Raw genomic sequence first — 6343 nt, 5'->3', positions numbered from 1 at the left:
ATTTGTAATTCTGAGATAATTTTATGTAAAAAAAGTCAAAACTTTAAATATTTTAATTGTAACTTGGACAAAAAAAATATTTTCAATTTTTTGTCTTCTTGTCCGATTTATAAAAAACCTGTTTTTGATGCAAATTAACACCAGATTTTACATTCTTACTCAATTTTTTACAAATGAGTTAAAATTTGAGACAAAGATGTTTATTTTTGGCTCACTAATATAAAAAATTTGGTTTTGTTGGTCAAAAACCTGATAACTTGACTCTTTTGTCAAAAATTTATGTCAGTTATGTAGATTTATTCATATCTTGAAATATGTGAGAATTACATGAAAAATACATTCAAATTTAGAATTCTTGAACAATTTTACGTCAGAAAAATAAAAATTCTAGATTTTTCAGCCGTTGGTGTTAATGAAAAAAATTAAATAGACTGGAGAAGCGTTTAAACTTAATTTGGACAAAGTTGAGTTGAATTTTAGCCAATATCTCAAAAACTGTTTGTCGTAGGTGAGAAATTAAAACAGATTTGAAATTCTAAGACAATTTTACATAAAATTTGTTAAATATGAAATCTTTTCAGTGTTTCTTTAAACTAGAAAAAATTCAAATGTTAACTCTAATTTTTAGTAAAAATTTCAAGTCAAGGTTCTTAAATTTTATTATAACTTGAAATATATTAAACTTACATCAAAAACAACTAAAATCTTGGAATTATTAGACAATTTTACCTAAGAAAAATAAAACTTTCAGATATTTCAGGTGTTTGTGTCTGAAAATAATTAAATATTCTGGTGAAGCGGTTGATTTGATGTACAAAAACAAATTTGGAATTTTCAAATAATTTTTCTTAAGATAATACAAATTAGAAAATTTGAACGTTTTTTTTTCACAAAAAAAAACAAAATTTAGTTCAGAAACAGAAACGTTTAAAAATTTTGTCCTATATTTTAATAATTATTTTTCATAGGTGAAAAACGAAAATAAATTTGTAATTCTGAGATAATTTTATGTAAAAAAAGTCAAAACTTTAAATATTTTAATTGTAACTTGGACAAAAAAATATTTGCAATTTTTTGTCTTCTTGTCCGATTTATAAAAAACCTGTTTTTGATGCAAATTAACACTAGATTTTACATTCTTACCTATTTTTTTACAAATGAGTTAAAATTTGAGACAAAGATGTTTATTTTTGGCTCACTAATATAAAAAATTTTGAAATATGTGAGAATTACATGAAAAATACATTCAAATTTAGAATTCTTGAACAATCTTACGTCAGAAAAATAAAAATTCTAGATTTTTCAGCCGTTGGTGTTAATGAAAAAAATTAAATAGACTGGAGAATCGTTTAAACTTAATTTTGACAAAGTTGAGTTGAATTTTAGCCCATATCTCAAAAACTGTTAGTCGTATGCAAAAAATAAAAACAGGTTTGAAATTCTGGGATAATTTTACATAAAAAAATAATAATTTGTAACATTTTTGTTGTTTGTTTTAACGACAAAAAACTCCTAATGAACTGAATGTTGATTAATATTTCAAAAACTGTTAATTGTAGACTGAAAACAATAACAAATTTGGAATTTCCAGAACATTTTACTTAAAATAACTTAAATTTGAAACATTTCAGACATTTTTATTAATTAAAAAAATCTCAACTTACGGAATTTTGATCGATATTTTCAAAACTATTACTTGTGGGTAAAAACTAAAATTAGTTTTGAAATCCAAATTAGATTTGATTATTTAATCGAAAAAATTCTTACATATTTGTGGACAAGAAATGAAAACAGATTTGGAACTGAAATAAAAATTGCAAGATTATGTTTTCGTATCTTAAACCAGACTCAATTTCCTCTCCCTGAAACCATTAATTCTTTTCAATTTTCGACTCACAAAGCGAATCTGATTGAAACACCAAATTCTGTTCTATATTCGAAACTAGTGAAAAAAACCGAAAAAAAAACGTTCTAGAGCCCCAATTTCGGCCATTATTTCACTTTTCAATTAAACTTGAGTCTATTTTCGCTCGATATTTGAGGGGAAATATTAAAATTATATTTCGAGCTTGACATTTCTGTGTTGAAAGCCTTTCCTGTTGTATTTCGCGAACAAAGGCTTTTGTGTTCATCGACTTATGAATTGTCGCTTAAATTCTGGCAATGTGTCGTCGAGGAGACCTCCTCAAGATTATTTCGCGAATGACTGACTCGTCACTTGCAAGAAATTGCTCAAATTAGACGAGTTTTGCGACGCCAAAGGTCGACCAATTTGCGCCTTGGAGAATTGCAACTGCGAAAAAATTACAAACATGAATTATGTTCATTAGCGGCGCAATTGTCGCGAGTTTTGCGTTATTTTGTTGTGCTAATTGCGATTTGGAATAAATAAAAACCAAAAATGAAAATTAGAAAACTTTTGGTTAAGTTAATTTTAATTTTTTCTGTGTAAAATTGGCTTATTTTTAATTGTGACACGAAATTGTGAAAATATGAGTCAAACTGCTCAAATATTTTGAGTTTGTGTTTTTTTTTCTATAAAATTATCAAAAAGTTCAAATTTGTTCCTACGGTTTTCACGAAATTGGTCAAAAATCAATTTTTTTGAAAATTAAGAATTTTTTCGGCTAAATAAACTTTGAATTTTGACACATGTTATTCAGAAATTTGAATTCGTTGTTGTTATCATTTTTATACTTTTTGAGATATGGTAAAGTTTATGTAGCGAGAATGTTACATAACAAAAAGTTACCTTTTTTTTTTGTCAAAATGAATAATCAAAAAATTAAGAATTTTGATTTTTCTTACGTAGAATTGTCTCATAATTTCGAATTTGATTTTATTTTTTACCTACAAGTAATAGTTTTGAAAATATCGATCAAAATTTGGTCGGTTTCCACTTGTTGAGTTGAGAATTTTTAATTAAATGAAATGTTTCAAATTTAGGTTATTTTAAGTAAAATGCTTTGGAAATTCTAAATTTGTTATTGTTTTTAGTTTACAATAAAGAGTTTTTTATAATATTAATTAATATTCAGTACATTAGGGTCATAATTTTAAATAAATTAAGAGTAAAGTTTGGATTTTTTTGTCGTTAAAACAAACATCATAAATGTTACAAATTATAATTTTCTTACGTAAAATTGTCTCAGAATTTTAAATCTGTTTTTATTTTTTACGTACGACTAACAGTTTTTGAGATATTGGTCAAAATTCGACTCGACTTTGTCAAAATTAAGTTTAAACGCTTCTCCTGGTTATTTAATTTTTTTCATCAACACAAACTTTTGAAAAATCTAGAATTTTTACTTTTCTAACCTAAAATTGCTCAAGGATTTCAAATTTGAATGTAATTTTCACATATTTCAAGATATAAATAAATCTACATAACTGACTTAAATTTTTGACAAACGAGTCAAGTTTTCAGGTTTTTGAGCAACAAAAAACAATTTCTTTATTTTAACGACCCGAAAATAAACATCTTTGTTTCAAATTTTAACTCATTTGTGAAAATTTAAGTAAGAATTTAAATTTGGTGTTAATTTGCATTAGAAACAGTTTTTTTAAAAATTGAAGAAGGCAAAAAGTTAAAACATTCTTTTTGTCAAAGTTAACAATTAAAATATTTAATGTTTTGACTTTTCCTACGCGAAATTGTCTTAGAATTACAAATCTGTTTTTATTTTTTACCTATGAAAAATAATTTTTAAAATATTGGAGAAAATTTTTCAAAGTTACCATTTTAAACGTTTCTGAACTAATTTTTTTTTGTTAAAATAAACCGTTGAAATGTTTTCATTAATGTTGTTTTGACTAAAATTATTTGAAAATTACAAATGGGTTTTTGTTTTTGGTCTACAATCTACAATAGTTAAGGACGTTTTACCAGAATATTAAATTTTTTTCAGAGACACAAACAGCTGAAATATCTGAAACTTTAACTTTTCTTGTGTAAAATTGTCTAAAAATCCCAAATTTTTATTTGTTTTTGATGTAAGTTTAATATATTTCAAGTTATAATAAAATTTAAGAACCTTGACTTGAAATTTTTACTAAAAATTAGAGTTAACATTGAATGAATGATTTTTTTTTCTGGTTTATAGAAACATCAAAAAAGTTAAACATTTAACAAATTTTATGTAAAATTGTCTCACAATTTCAAATCTGTTTTTATTCCTCACCTACGACAAACAGTTTTTGAGATATCGGCTAAAATTCAATTCAATTTTGTGAAAATTAAGTTAAAATCATTATTTAGTTTATTTTCTTTTTCATTAATACAAACGGCTGAAAAATCTAGAATTTTTACTTTTCAGACGTAAAATTGTTCAAAGATTTCAAATTTGAATGTATTTCTCATGCAGTTCTCACATATTTCAAGATGAAAATAATTCTACACAACTGACTTACATTTTTGACAAATGATCTGGTTTTTGAGCAACAAACCAATTTTTTTTATATCAGCGACGCAAAAATAAACATTTTTGGTTCAAATTTTAACTCATTTGTGATAAATGGAGTAAAAATGTAAAATCTAGTGTTAATTTGCATAAAAAGAGGTTCTTAAAAAATTGGACAAGAACACAAAATGTTAAAGGAATTTTTTTTTGTTAAATTAACAATTAAAATATTTAGTTTTGACTTTTCTTACGCGAAATTCTCTCTACATTACAAATCTGTTTTTATTTTTTACCTATGAAAAATACCATTTTAAACATTTCTGCTTCTGAACTAAATTTTGTTTTTTTTTTTTTAATAAATGTTGTCTTTAGTAAAATTATCCAAAATTGTTTATGTTTTTTGTCTACAAAAAATATTTAATTTTTTTCAGACAAAAACTGAAATATCTGAAACTTTTGTTTTTCTTGGGTAAAATTGTCTAAGAATTTCAAATTTTTATTTGTTTTTGATGCAAGTTCAAGTTGTAATAAAATTTATGAACCTTGACTTAAAATTTTTATTAAAAAGTAGTTAACATTTGAATTTTTTCTAGTTTAAAGAAAGACCAAAAAGGTTATACATGTAACAAATTTTATGTAAAATTGTCTCAGAATTCCAATTTTTTTTTTCATGAAAACAAACGACTGAAATATAACAAGTTTTCAATTGTCCAAGAATTCTAGAAATAAACGTATTTTTCATGTAACTGCAACAGATTTCAAGATTTTCATTAATTTTCCAGATTTTTTCACCAAAACCTTGCAAAATTTTCCATATTTGCCAACCAAAAAACCCAAAAACTAGTTTTCTCCTAGTTCCCCTCCCACCTTTCATTCATCAAAAAACCAGTCGTCTCCTTCACCTCCCCGACGCGTATTTTCGCACACTTCCGCTTTGGAGGAGTTCGCGCAAGCTCCACCATCGCCTCGTCGTCTCCTCAGTTACGACGCGAATGTCAGAGCGTCTCGACGTCCTCGACGCCGACTCGACCAAAGGCATGTGCTTACTGCATTTGGCGCAATTCGCGGTCATGTGAACGATGTGAATGTGCACGGCGAAAGGTAAAGAAGGTCGAAGGAGGCGATGGAGATTTATGGTGGCATGATTCAAAATTCATTGGGAGTGGGTGATTTGGTAGAAAAATGGGCAATGATAAATAAATATTTCATTTTGAGTGAATTATAAACGAGTGGAATGAGCGGTTTATTATTGAGTAATTAAATCTTGACGCACTTTGTGTGTAATGCAATAAAGTGGTGTTAAATTGCAATAAATTCTTTACGAGAAATTACCAAGGTTGCAATTTTTCTTGTCAGTGTTGTGTTAAAAAGATAATAAATAAATAAACTATTTGAAAAGTTTATCACTTAGAGTTTGTTCCGAATTGCGGGGATGGTCAAGGTCGTGTCATTTTTTGTGTGTTTTGACATCGAAATTTATATTATAACAATTTTTTTTATTTTTAAAAAATGCTAATTTTGAGTCTTAAGTAGGCCTTGGAATTTTTAAAAAAATTTCCAGCAGAATTTTGGTCGTTTTGTAAATTTGGGTTTTTAGTTTCAAATTTTTGGGTCAAGCAACATTGGAATATTTTTTCAAAAATTTTAGTCTAATTTTTTTTTTTACAATTTTAATGAAGGTTTTTCACAAATTTTAATCAAATTGTGTTAGTAGAAAATTTTGCAAAACTCAAAAAATGTTTCAAATTTTTTTGAAAATTGCAATTTTAATTTATTTTATAGTATTTGTTGATAGAATTTACTAAATTCGTTTTGAGACGAATTTTCTGAACCTGAAGACAAATATTTGTTAAAAATTATATTTTAGCAGTTAATATTTCAAGAAAGTACTTACTTTTTTTGATCTAGCACTCTGTCTAGGTCAAAGTAAGCCTTGCCATATT

General features: G+C 25.9%; 1 protein-coding gene across 1 annotated transcript in view; it reads left to right on the top strand.

The window, feature by feature from the left end:
• Positions 1 to 5358: 5358 nt before the first annotated feature.
• LOC123009798 (chondroitin sulfate N-acetylgalactosaminyltransferase 1) overlaps positions 5359 to 6343 on the top strand; it is a 99592-nt gene continuing 98607 nt past the window's right edge. The window contains exon 1 of the mRNA XM_044406318.1: positions 5359 to 5501. The gene's annotated coding sequence lies outside the window, so the exon portion shown is untranslated. The remainder of the gene's footprint in view (positions 5502 to 6343) is intronic.

This window comes from Tribolium madens, unplaced genomic scaffold, assembly GCF_015345945.1.
Source record: "Tribolium madens isolate multiple individuals breed KSU strain unplaced genomic scaffold, Tmad_KSU_1.1 Scaffold_7;HRSCAF=85;Tcas5.2_LG10, whole genome shotgun sequence".
NCBI classification, from domain to species: Eukaryota; Metazoa; Arthropoda; class Insecta; order Coleoptera; family Tenebrionidae; genus Tribolium; species Tribolium madens.
This window is presented reverse-complemented; position numbering and strand designations above follow the sequence as displayed.